Source organism: Uranotaenia lowii, chromosome 2 (assembly GCF_029784155.1).
Source record: "Uranotaenia lowii strain MFRU-FL chromosome 2, ASM2978415v1, whole genome shotgun sequence".
Taxonomy (NCBI): domain Eukaryota; kingdom Metazoa; phylum Arthropoda; class Insecta; order Diptera; family Culicidae; genus Uranotaenia; species Uranotaenia lowii.
The window spans coordinates 174,707,855-174,722,116 of record NC_073692.1 but is presented as its reverse complement, the minus strand read 5'-3'; positions in this window follow the sequence as shown (position 1 = coordinate 174,722,116).

Genomic DNA, 14,262 nt, shown 5'->3' with positions numbered 1-14,262 from the left:
CTATATTTAACAGCTTATATTTCTAGTCTCGAAAAAAAAACAGAATGAAGCATGCTTTAGCTAGAATTGGTAAAAACTTTTGCTCATATTTTGGCGCTCCTGGTGGACGGATTTGGAAGTTCTTGGCCCCCACGTGTCAGAAATTTTGTCAGCTTCACGTATATATTTTTGACATTCCTCAAATTGACTGTACTTTGCAAACAATCAACATGGAAGCCGAAAGAAGGGAAAAAATTCTGCAAAGCTTTTTTTTTGGAAAATCAATTGTGGTTTGTATCTAGGCTAGCTAACAGCTGAAATTGCCCAGAAATACCGCAGGGCGCATTATCAAACGGTACAATGAAACATTGAAAACGATTTGGAAGCCTCAAACCAATCGTCGGAGTGAAACTGTCGACCGGAAAATGCGTGGTAAGATTTTGAAGACGATCAAGAAGAATTCCAATCTGGCGGATCCGGTGCTGCCCATAGTACCGTGAGGAGAATTCAACTCCGGGAAGGAATCAAGTCGTATCGAGCTAGCAAACAGCCAAATCGGACCACAAAACAGAATAGTGGGGCCAAAATCCGTGCTCGGAAGCTATACGACCAGGTTCTGACCAAGTTCGACGGGTGTCTTCCAATGGACGATGAAACCTGTGTCAAGGCTGACATCGGGCAAATCCCAGGTCAAAAATTTTACTTGGCAACGGTTCGGGGCAATGTTCCAGCCAAATATTTTTTTTTTGCCGACAAATTTGCTCGAAAATTTTAATTTGGCAGGGCATTTGCAGCTAAGGCAACAAAAACGCCTTGGGGCCTGATTCATAGTATGCATTACAGATGGCGCACGTGTTCCTTGAAAATAAAAGTCGAAAAACTTTCAATGGACGCTATCTCAAAAACCACTTTACAAAACATCACAAAAATTTGTACATGTAAACATTACATCACCAGCTTTATTGAAAATCATCAGTTTTCATATATTTAATATATTTAAAAGTTATTTATAAAACAAAGTGTTGCATTTTATCAAATACACTTCTTAAATCTGTAGTTCAGTGATTCCGAAGACCGATTTGAAAGTCCGCATCCAAAAATAAGGATTAAGTACGTACGTACGTAGCACTTAATTCAGAGTTTTGAACCTGCAAGATTTGTTATACATAGATTACATGATTAATCAAGGTTTAAAAGAAAAGTTTGAAAAAGTTAAATTGTTCCATATAACGGGACCTGTCGGTGAGCCTCTGCATCTATTTCGAAAATCTATTTTCAAAGGTATTAGAGAAACATGAAATATCAAAGAAAGAAAGAACATATGCCGTAAATATCATAAATTTCTCGAAAAAAATACAACGGCTCACCTGCTGAACCCGCAATGTGATCATTTTCAGGTACGACGATGTACCAAGACGAATTCAAAACATTAGATTTGAAAAATTTATGATATTATGTTCTTCGTTTCATCGATTCTCATGTTGCACTTATACTTTCCATCATCTTTGATGATTCTGATAATTTTCAGGTATGTTATATATTTTTAAGACCAGTACTGGACTCCTTTGAACGTAAAATTTGATTACCTACCTACCTACCTAAGGGTCCAGCGCCGATTGACCGGCGCATAGGGCTGAGATAAAAGATCTCCACTGCTGGCGATCCGGAGCCAGCGTCTTCACTTGCTGCCAGCCAAGGTTCTCGTCAACTGTGCGGATTTCAGCGGCTAGACTTCGCCGCCACGAGCTTTTGGGCCTGCCTCTTCTTCGATGCCCATCTGGATTCCAGTCAAGCGCCTCTCTGCAAATCTCGTTTTCATCTCTTCGCAGCGTGTGCCCAATCCATCTCCACTTACGTTCCCGAATCTCGATTTCTAGCGCCTTTTGATGACACCGGCGATGAAGTTCAACGTTTGAGATCCAGTTGCCAGGCCACCAAGCGCGGATGATGCTCCGCAGGCAGCGATTTACAAAAACTTGCAGTTTTCGCGTCGTCACCGCATATGTGCACCAAGTTTCACACCCGTACAGCAATACGGATTTGACGTTTGAGTTGAAGATTCGGATCTTAGTTCGTAGAGAGATCTGGCGTGACCGCCAGATGTTTCGGAGACTCGCAAACGCAAATCGGGCTTTTCTGATCCGGGTTTCGATGTCCTTCTTGGTACCACCATCAGGCGTAATCTGGCTACCAAGATACTGGAAGCACTCCACTGTCTCAACCTGTTGTCCAGCTACCACGAAATTGGAACGATTTTCTGTATTCTGTAAAATTTGATTGCAGAAATTTATTATACTACTTCAAATTTGATTTAAAAATCGATTTCGTCTTTGTTTAGAATTTGATGCTTTGGGGTAACATTGATCACGCTCTATTTTGAACATTTTAACGTGTTGTTTTGATCATAAAGGATACAAAACACCTTCGTAGGGGAGATGGGGGCATAATGGCCACCTTAAGGAAAACGCTTATTTAACCATAGAGAACAGCTGTAATATGTGAATTACATCATTGTTTCGTGTTCAGACACTCAAATAGTTTATTGCCTAATCGGCTAAAACTTGAAAAAGTAGATAAAAACGTTAAAAAATGCATTTCAAAACATTTTGCCGAAAGCTGAAAACCAGTCACTGTAGAGGCATAATGAGGAACCACCCGAGGCAGTATGAGCACCATTAATGAAGGCATAATGAGCGTTTTCTGCCGAGGATTCTAGCAGCAAATTCGACTCGATGAAGTCAACTGACTAATAGAGCTACAGCTTGACTTGTATTGTCTTTCGATTTGGCCTATTGGTAAGATGTCGGAGAGTTAATCAGTAGACTCGAGTTCGATTCCTGGTCGAGGTGATTTTTTTTTTCATTTATCATTCATCATGATCATGATTGCACTAAACGGTGAGGCGTAGATTCATCAAACAAAGCAATAACAAAATAATCTAAATCTGTTTGTAGAATTCAAAGAATTAACACATGCTCATACATTATGTTTCTGGTGTTTTGTTTGACGGATGATGCTTTGATGCTGTTTGTGTCCGGATGGGCCTCTTACCACCAACCTGGTACCAATATTTTCGTTGGGAATGGCTTGTCCGACCTGGAAGCCAACCGTCGTTACAGTCCACAAAATCCAGCAAAGTGTAACCGTTTATCGTGCAGCATGCAGAACTCCCCCTTTGGAAGTGGATTTCACGAACCAAATAAAACTCGCGGATTTTACTTCACGTTATAAACGGGTTTTTACTTAACGTTAAATTGGACTTATAACTATACTTATTATAAAGCAAGGCCTTTTCAATACCCGGCCAGGGTTTAATGCTTGATATCTTTCGATCGGTCGGTAGTCGGTGGTCAACTGTCTCATCGGTCCTCGGTAAAGCAGCTGTGCAGTGGTAAATTGCGGGTACTGTTCGAGCAATCCAATTGTTATCGGAGAACTCACGCTCTTATCGGTCGTCAGTATGATCATTGCTGATCATCGATGATCAATTCCTCCAATGACGACGCCTATTATCGTGTGTGGTAGAAGGAAAAGCATGCATGGTTTAGGCTACGAGATGCGAGTGTACTTATCAGCAGATCAATTTCTCGATGGTTTCTCTGACAATACCTCCGCTTCTCATTAATCGGGTTTATGCTACGGTACAGTGGTTCCCAAACAGAACAGATGCTATTAGCCGTATAATGTAACAATAAAAAAATCAATCATGAATGGAATGTGCAAAAAAAATCCCCTCGAACAGGAATCGAACTCGAGTCTACTGATTACCTCTCCGACATCTTACCAATAGGCCAAATCGACAGACGAAACAAGCCAAGCTGTAGCACTATTATTCAGTTGACTTCATCGAGTTGAATTCGCTGCTAGATTCCCCGGCAGAAAATGCTCACTATGCCTTCATTGATAGTGCTCTGTTCGCCTCTAGTTAACAAATTAAAGTAAACAAGCGTTTTAAAATTGATTAAAGTGAAAAATCAAAAACTTTATGATGTTGAAAATTGAGAAACAATGTGTAGATCATGTTGCAGAGCGTACATTTCAGATCAAGATGATTTAAAGGTCATAAAAGCTTATAAATAAATTATAATATTTTCGTCACTTGAGAACCTAGCTGGTTATTATTTAATATTTCTGTAAAGATGAAAAGGATTTTTATTTTTTGGTGAAAAATTAATACTATGGGTAGTACGAAACAAGTCCTTATAAAAATTTGTTTAAGAAAATACGAAAAAGGAGTGCTCATTATGCCCTCATCTCCCCTAATATTTACATGAGCTCAACTCTCGTGTTGAAATGAATTAAAAATATCCACGCTTTAATTAAACAATAGTAACTTATCTTAAATTTTTATCCTACGCTTAAAAACAGCAAAAAAAAGATAAAAATCAGCTTAATTTAAACCTTTAAATTTTGCCATTTTGACCATCCACCTTATTCCGACAGCGATGACAGTTGTACAAGTTTTTCTTATGGATCTATTAAAACCGTGATTAAGTTTTAGGACTCGAATATCAGTTAAGCATTAATTGTTTTTCAATAATGAAAACATGTAATCTTTGAGCAGTGAGCTTAAGCAGCGACATATTCACATCCAATGCCACAGGTTATAGACCACTGAGTTTGATTTAGTTATAAAAACTTGATTCGTAAAAAAGCTTCATGGAAAAGTATTTTATTTAATTGATGAAATAGAATTGAAAAATATGAATGAAATGAATTAATGAAAAAATGCATGAAAATCGTGCATCAGAATTTAGAAGCTACTTGCAAAGGGAAATACATTCATTCAATTTACAACCTATGTTCATAGCTACGTAATACACAGAAAAAAAATACTGAGCTTTACATTTCATGTAAAATTTAATTTCATGTAAAATTCGGTCAGATGTGTTGTATACTATAACGCAGCCCTGAAAAAACCATGCGTTTCCTCATTCGGGTCAATTTGTTGTAATTTTACATGACTTTTGCATGAAACGATGTTTGAAATCAAAAACATTTCATTCGCGCACAGGGTGTGTCTTATTGCTTTACAATTTTTATAAATGAAAAGCGAAAAGAAATCTTTTTAAAAAATTTCACCAAGAAACAAATAATGTTTTATTGCTTTAATTAAAAAACCTAAAAATAGCATATTACTCTAGAGAAATTTATAGACATTATTGGATAGAAGTGATATATTGTTCTAAGCTAAACAGTTCCCCTCTTGTTCATTTCTTAACATATTTTAACACTAAACATACCGACACTTTGTATATACCTATTCATACCGCGAGCGGTCAAATGACGGCAAACACCGTTTTCGCTAAAACTCCCTTGTTTCTCAACCGATTTCTACCAAATTTAAAGTTTTGAAAATCTTATAACTCGACTCAAATATGTTTCTCAGACAATTTTCAGCTACAATCAATAACTTTAAAGTTATTTACAGTACAAGAAAAATTTTATGAAAAAACATGCTTCAGGACAAAGGTTGTAAATCAGTTATTAAGTGTTCGAAAAAAATTTCACTTAGTGCCTGAGAAAGCTGAAGTTAGAAGCTATTTGTTGCACATATGGAAAATTTTTTTGAAAATTTTCTAAGATCATGGCCACAAAAAATGCAAAAAAGTTGTGTAAAACCCGTACTTTTCAATCAATCAACTGCCAAAGCTGTTCCTGTTACAGTAGAAAATTTTGAAAAAGTGAATTGAAAAGTAGACGTAATTTGTCACATTTTGGCATCTTTAGATTTTTAAAATACTAAATACATAATTTTTGACGGCTTTTCAAAGGTAGTTGTTTTGCGAACTTTTTATGAATCTGGATTTTCTGAGACAATCCCTACGCCCAAATTCAGCTTTGCACTGGATTTTGAGTACGTTAACGTATAGTTTAGGCAATAAAACTATATGCAAAAGAAAGCAAATTTCATGCCGATTTCATGCCTATAGGATTACGTTACAATGACAATCATAACACTCGAAAAGGAGGCAAACAACACCATTAGTTGTCAGCTTTTGCTCCTTCCATCCCAGCTGATGAACGCGTAGCATAAGCCCCTCGGAAAATACATCTCCTCTGTCCCATAATGCAGTTTCAATAAACAGGGAAACTAACTTTATTAAAAACATCCATTAAAACATATCGTTAAATTGTGCGCTTTCTTTCGCTCTCATCCAACACGAGGCGGCTCTGCTTGAAGTAGAGAATCTGCTCTCCAGATCCAAGAGCCTCCCGGAAAAGCAACAACGAACTACGGTTCCAGATATTTTTGCTTCTTAACGACTGGCTAAGTAAAGGCAACACAACAATGCGTCCGAGGAAAAAAAAAATGCCGAAAGTGGGCGCAAAGAAGCAACGTGTTTGTTCCCTTTAGTTATTGTTATGGTTATACGCTGTTAATGGCTTCCGGATGCTGTTGCTGGTTGGAAGAAGGAAGTAGGAATGTTCATACGAGTATATCTCGAAGGGGACCTACTTATGAATGGTGGTTTGGCCAGAGTGACAATGTTGTATCTCTATCTGTACTCTGAATAAATATGAATCATATTTTTATAGACTCAAATATTCTTATAGAAAGGTTATAAAAAAAATATGAAAAACTAGCTGACCCGGTAAACTTCGTTTACAACGTCAATCCTCTTTAAATACATCCTTTAAAGGATTGACGTTGAACTAAACGTCCTTATGAAAGTCGAAAAAGTGAGATTCTTGAAACTATTATACAAACCACCTCTGACCCGAAAAACCCTCGGATCCCAAATTTCACCTCATTCCGACCATCCGTTTATACGTGATGGTGTTACAAAGAAAACGCCTCCATTTTTATATATAAGATTATGTCACGAAAAAAAATATTAGAAACATCCTGTGGTCCTTTGCACGAAAGACATACTAAAAAAAAGACAAAACTTGAGGTTTCGCATTCATTATATGTAGTTTTAATGCTAAAGGAGATTAGGAAAAAAATATATGAAACTTGGTTTTCTAGTGTACCCATTTTTGCAATACATGGTTTGATCTTGAAGAGAAAACATCACTTTGGGGTGTTTACACTCCGTCTTAGGAATATTCAATTGTTTTTAAATCCAAGGGAACCCACATTTTATGTCAGTTTCATTGGATACATTTCTCGAGTGCGCCTTCATTACGTCGTAATGTTTTCACAGAAAACAGCTGCAAAAGTTGGGAAAATATATTTTAGTTCTCATGTAGAATACGTTGTCCAGACCACAATTTTTTCTAAGTCAATGGAAGTTGCGAATACTGTATGTTAGTTTTTTTGTATTTTTGTTATAAAACTATTTGTTTACATTTAGTTTTATGCGACGTAATGAAAACGCACGCGAACTTTATCATTAGGCAATAATTGTGTCTTACGCAGTACTTCCTTTTTCAAAAACTCCTTCAAATTAATCAAATAAATTCAATAATTAATCAAATTTAAAAAAAAAATGTCATTTGTTATCATAAACTCGAGTCAAATCTAGGATTGGTCGATCTTGGATCGATCCTTGGAAGATCGATCTTTTGAACTTCGATTTTCGATTTTTTGGATCGATTCCTCGGGCAGGAAAAAATCGATTAAATCGGTTTATTTTCGATTCGATCTTTCGATCTTTTTTTCTCATTTAGGGATAATGGCTCATTTAAAGATAATGGCCACCTTAAGAAGGATGCTTATTAAACCTTTGAAAACAGCTATTATATGTGAGTTACACCATTGTTTCGTATTTATTTTAATTTATTTTTGCCAAAATCTGAAAATCAGTCACTGTAGGGGCATGATAAGAACCCCCATGGGCCAGTATAAGCAATATCAATCGGGGCACGATGAGCGTTTTTTGCCGTAGAATCTAGCAGCTAATTTTATTCGATAAAGTCAACTGAGTTATAGAGTTACAGCTTGACTAGTTTCCATCTGACGGTTTAACTATTGGTAAAGTATCGGAGAGATAATCAAAAAACTCGAGTTCGATTCCGTGTCGAGGTATTTTTTTTTTCATTTAGCATTCATAATTCCAATTATTTCCAAAAGTTGTGGATTGGCTGTAGAAAGTTTTTGTGTTTGATTGAGATTAAAAGTTTTGCTACAATTTGCAAATCTTAAGAAATAACAGCGATTTTCCAAAAACTACTTTTTTCAAATAAATTAATAAATTTCATTTTTGAAATTTTTCTGCATACTTTGTTCGATATCTCTCATACCTACATTAAAATAACTTTAAAAAAATACCATGAACTTATTTCTTTTAGTTCATAGAATATTTCTTGTCAATACATTACATACTTAAAAATATCAAAGCGTTTCCGAGATATTTGGATTTTGATTAGAGTTGTTTACAAACTTCGGTTCACCTTACATAAAAGCGCTTGAAATATTTTTCATTTCATATATAGAAGGATTATACAACTTTGAAATATTGTGTCTTTTTTGCACATTTTCAATAAAAAGCAGTTCCCTTTTTTTACAAATGGAACAGATCGATTAATCGGAGATCGATCTTTAAGCTCCGATTTTTTAGATAGATCGATCCTAGAACTGTTCATCTGAATCGATCTTGGAGATCGATCTTTCCCTGAAGATCGAACAATCCTAGTCAAATCATTCAAAGTCTGTTACGGAAAAACCGTGGTAACAATTACTTGAGATCAATAAAGTATAACGGGGTATTTTTTTTTTCTTAGTTCTGTGAAAGTTAATCACCTGGCTACTGTTTTCAATAAGTTTTCAGTGTTTTTCCAAAATAAGAACCGCGTAGGGCTAACTGGGATAATTATGAACAAAGGGGTAATTCCGAAAAAAAAAAGCTGTTAGCGCCGTTAGGGTCATAGTAGGGTCTCAAAACAAATGTGATAGTCTGTCATTCTATTGATAAGTTACAGAAAAAACTTGCAAACCTAACTATTTAAATTTTGTAGTTACAGTTATTCACAAAATTCATGTCTCTGAAAAACGAAAATCGTTTTGAGACGTGTCTTATCAATTGACTCCCTCGTCAATGTCAATGGCGATAAAATGTTGTTTTCTAAAGTAAATTTGTTCTACAAAGTTGTAGATATCATCAAAATATGAAACTTTGCTGAAATAATAAGAGCTCTATCTCTGTTCAGTGCAGAGTTATAAAGCTTTTAGTTTAAAACATACTTAAAATTTGTTTTTTTGTACTTAACTATTGAAAATTTTGAACTTACATAAATATGATGTTCACAAAATTTATTGCGATACTCAATACGCACGTTTTGCACTAGATCTTAAGTCTCTATGACCTTGTCTTCGGAAGTTATCGCAATTTCAAGTTTTATTTTTCTATAATTTTACGAATTTCTAGGGTAAAACGGGGCAAGTGGATCCATAAACTAAATACCACATTTTAAATTATGATTCAAGTACTACAAACTTAGCAGAAACTACTTGTCTCCACGCGCCCGTTTTTTTTTCAGAACGGTCGGCATAAATTTGTTGAATTCTTAGATTTTAACGAGAAAATAGAAATTGATTGTTAATCATTCTGTCATATCTACTCAAGGAGTGAATTTTCTGTTTTGGTGTCTTCAAATGAAAGTTGCAACATCAAGCGAACTATTGAATGGTATTTTTAAAGGAATATTTGATGATACCGTTTGTACCTTTAAACAGTTTTTAAAACGTTTTTACGATTTTGACTGGAAATGTTTTTTGTTAATTGTTTTTAAATATTAAATTTGAAAAGATGATAAAATTTCAATGCGTTTTGATGTGCTATTTGATGATTTCAGTTGAAAACTGATAAAGTTATGTGTATTTTAAACATGCTTTTATTTAAACGGTGACAATAAAACTCTATTTTCTCGTTAAAATCTAAGATTTCAACAATTTTATGCCGACCGTTTCTGGCTAAGTTTGTAGTACTTGAATCATACTTTAAAATGTGGTGTTTCGTTTATGGATCCACTTGCCCCATTTTACCCTAGAAATTCTTGAAATTAAGGAAAAATAAAACTTGAAATTACGATAACTTCGGGAGGCAAGGTCGTAGAGACTTAAGATCTAGTGCAAAATGTGAGTATTGATTATCGCAATAAATGTTGTGAACATCATATTTATGTAAGTTCAAAATTTACAATAGTTAAGTACAAAAAACAGAATTTAAGTATGTTTTAAACTAAAAGCTTTATAACTCTGCACTCAATAGAGATAGAGCTCTTATTATTTCAGCAAAGTTTCATATTTTGATGACATCTACAACTTTGTAGAACAAATTTGGTCTCTATCTCTTCAAACAAAAAAGTTTGTATTTTTATTTTTATCATAGCAGGCTGTAACTAATTTTTGATTCTTTCACGTTATGGGAAACAATCTTACTAGTAAATGTTCTGAAGACATCTAATAGCTAAAATGAAAGACAAAGGCACCAGGAAAAAAGTTCCATTTCAGGCCCTTTTGGACCACTGTGCATTGGTTGATGATTAAAATTAACTTTTTACCGTCAAAATCACGATAACTATTCAAATTTTGAAAATAAGCCTGAAACATTAAATTATTAGTTTTTTTTAAATTGTAGGTCTGTGGTAATATGAAAAGATGCCTCCCACCTAATTAAAACTGAAAATAGCCCATAACTTTTCAACAGCCAGGTCTGTGCGAAGGACCCGCTCATGGGGGGATTCAAAATTCAAAATACAGGATCCAGATTTTCAAGGTTTTGAATCATTCCTGTTTCTGGCAAGTCATCAATAATTTATTCAAAATTTTGTTCCTTATCCTGAACCAGACATTTGCTTAAAAATAAATACTTAGAAGTCAAGTTCACAAATTTAACTTAAATTTTTCCGAAAACACTGAATTCAATGAAAACGAACGTGGTTTAAAAATTTTGATTTGAAACCAGAATTTAATGCTTCGGACATAAGAATCAAAGAAAAACAATTAAAAAACTCACCCAGATTCAAATAGAATCTAAATCCGAACTCAAAAATAAATTTCAGACCAGTTAAAAAAATAATGATGATTTAAAATTATTCAGCAAAACGATAATAATTCGTCTTAATCAACATTTCGTTTGATTTGATTTGATTTGAAAATTCCTCTGTATTATTTTGAACTTTAAGAAATATTTATTCACGATTTGATTTTACAAATCATGATTAAGGAAAAAAATCCATTTTGAACTTGATAGAATTTAATCAAAACATATACCTACTTGATGATTAATTTCAATTCGATACAAAAAAACATCTTTATTATTTCAAGGATTCCAGTAATCAAAATTAGATATAAAATAATTTTTTTTTTTATATTCAAATGCTTCCAGCCTTCAGGCTTAAAAAGTATCTTTTGAAGTACACAATAATATATATGCTGTTTAATTTAAATTAAAAAATTTTAAAAAAAATCTAGATTTTTGATAAGTAAATTTTGACAAATTGGCTTGAATATTGCCCAGATTTTGGACGACAATTTTGAAATAAAATGCCCGAGTTTTGCCAGGTTTTAAGATAACAGTAGTATAGCATATAATAAATAGTATAAATGGAGTAAAATGAACAAATAAAAGACTGCTAAAACTTTTTCTGCCGAAACGAAAATTACTTGTGATCTTGGGATAACTGGATAATTGGATTGGATTGGATAATTGATTTGAAGTCTTTCCTTTTTTATATGTTGAAGTCTTGTCAAAAAAAAATTCTAGATGATTTTTAATTATTTTCAAAAGTGATTTCAAAAACCAAAGCTGTTAGACAAAAACCTTTTGGCATATTTGGATTCAAGACACCCAAATTAATCAAAATAAGCTTATAAATTCTTTGCACATAGGAAAAATGTTAAATTTGAGGCCTTGAGTAATTTATCAAAACGATTTTGAATTTGGAGTTAAGGATTCAGAAAAATGATAAACATGAGATACAATTGAGGCTGAAATCGGTTTCTTGAGAAATATTTCATACCAGCATAAAATGTGAGGTTAGTTTTACCCTTTTTTTATATATAATCACAGTGATGTGTTATAAAGTCATCGATACAAGTGATGTGTGTACTAGTGTGATACTTAGAATTTGTATTATTTGAATGAGTTTTGAAGTTCAAATGGTTGGTTTCAAATTTTTGTTACACTTCTTAGTAAACACCCGTTCCAACCACGAGTAAAGGTTTTTGTGTGTCATGATTTGAGTTTCAATACAAAAGGACAAATGAATAGCAAATCGAAATCTACGATTGATTAGATTAGTAGACTTCATATAGAGTCGTAAATTGAAATGTCTAAGGCCTAGAGAGTGATTTAAGACTAAATTCCGCCGGAGGCGAGCCAATTTTCTGACATGTTTGTAAACACTTATTTATAAACACCTGTTGGGATCAGGTGATTTCCCCGTAAAATAATTTTTTGTACTGAAAATTTGAATCGAAAAATTATCTATGGAGGGGGGGGGGGTTTAACCCCTAACACTGCCCCCCTCCTCCCCCGTTCACACGGCCTTGTCAACAGCAAATTTTAAAATCAACAAATCTCACTACAATCCACTGTTTAGAGGTAGTTTCAATCTAGGAATATAGCCAACATCAAAAGTCATCACGTAACAAAAATCGTATCCCATAGACAAGGGGGTAACTATGAACAAACGTTTGACGTCCACAAGCTGCAACTTAAAAATATGAAAAAATCCTTAAAAGGAGAAGGCAACCACTCATTCATTTTTGGTTACTTTCCAGAATTTTAACATTAAAGAGCTACTTGTTTGAGCTGATAATATAAAAAACTGGGTAATTTTTTCATAATTACCCCCCCCACCCCCCCCCCCCCCCACCCCCCTTCCCTTTTTCTCGCGATTCAAAGCATTTTTTACGTTCGTACCCCGAAGGTCGTGACATTGGATGGATGTTCTAAATCGCCTGATGCCAATGAACTCGTTTGGGTACAAATGAAGATGAAGATTGAGAAAATTGACTCTGCAATTTGAAGCAGCTTGTCGCCGGATTCACACAATTTTTAGGTAGTTTTTAGAGGAATAAGTATGCGCATAATCTTGTCCAAAGTATGCCGCAAAGATGTCATGCTATTATTCATGCTTAGGGTAATTGGACCTGTTATAAATGTATTTGCATTGAAGTTTTTGATGAAATAAGTCAATAGTTGAAACAATTTCTTTAATGGGTTTTTCTTTATTTTTTTCGCAACAGTGACTGCGCTTTTATGTTACAGACTGTAAAGGTAGAAAAAGAATAAAAAGAAAAAGTAAAAACACCTTATTTTTTAAATTTAAGTACCGTAATCCGGGGTAAGATTGATCACTTTTTTCAATATATTTCGATTATTTTTTCTGTTAAGGAGAATGTGAAATGTTTTATATTTTTAAAACCAGTACTCGACTCCTATGAACGTAAAACATGGTTGCAGAAATTTATTAGACTACTTTAAATTTGATTTAAAAATCGCTTTCGTCTCTGTTCAGAATTTAATGCTTTGGGGTGACATTGATCAGTCTCTATTCTGACGGTTATAACGAGTTTTCTTGACCATAAAGGATACAAAACACCTTCATAATATTTACATGTACTAGTTTATCAGTTTAACTTTAACGTTTTATTTGAAAAATATTTATAACCGAAAAAATAACTATGATGCTGCCTACATTTAGGGGCAAAAATTATAATAATTGCTAAATAGTTTGAGCTTCAAAATACAAATGAAATTTTACCTTCACACATTTCCCTAGGCCCTCTCTCTTTTTCCATTTTCATTTATTCTTCAAAGTTAACGATTTGATAGGGTTCCTATCCATTTGTCCAATACGTGCTTACTCTTGGAAAAAGGCCACATTTTTTAAATATCAAAAATTTATCATTAAAAGACTATAAAAATAGCACTATAAATGTTCATATACAAAGGATACAAGTTATTCTTTCACATGTTTGCTTCTAAATGCTTTTGGTATCATCAGGAGAGCTATTTGTTTGCGAGCCTTGGAGAAGACAGATATTTTATGATTTTAAAATTAGATTTTTACTACCATAAAAAATATCAAATACAAACCAAATTTTGCCTATTTGATACGCTTTTAAACGTTGAAAACAGTTTTCAAAAATTCAAACTATATTCTGAGTTATTGATGATAATGTGGAAAAATTTATTGCTGGTCAAAGTTACCCCGGTGATCAAAATTACCCCGTTTTACGATAACGATTAACTTAAACTTCTTAATCTGACTGAAGATTTATATATGCTGTTCTTATGTCGATATGGTCATATCTTTCACTTTGCATCACGCAAGACATAAAATTCAGCAAGAGATTTTGTATTGCTTCGCACATGTAAAATAGAT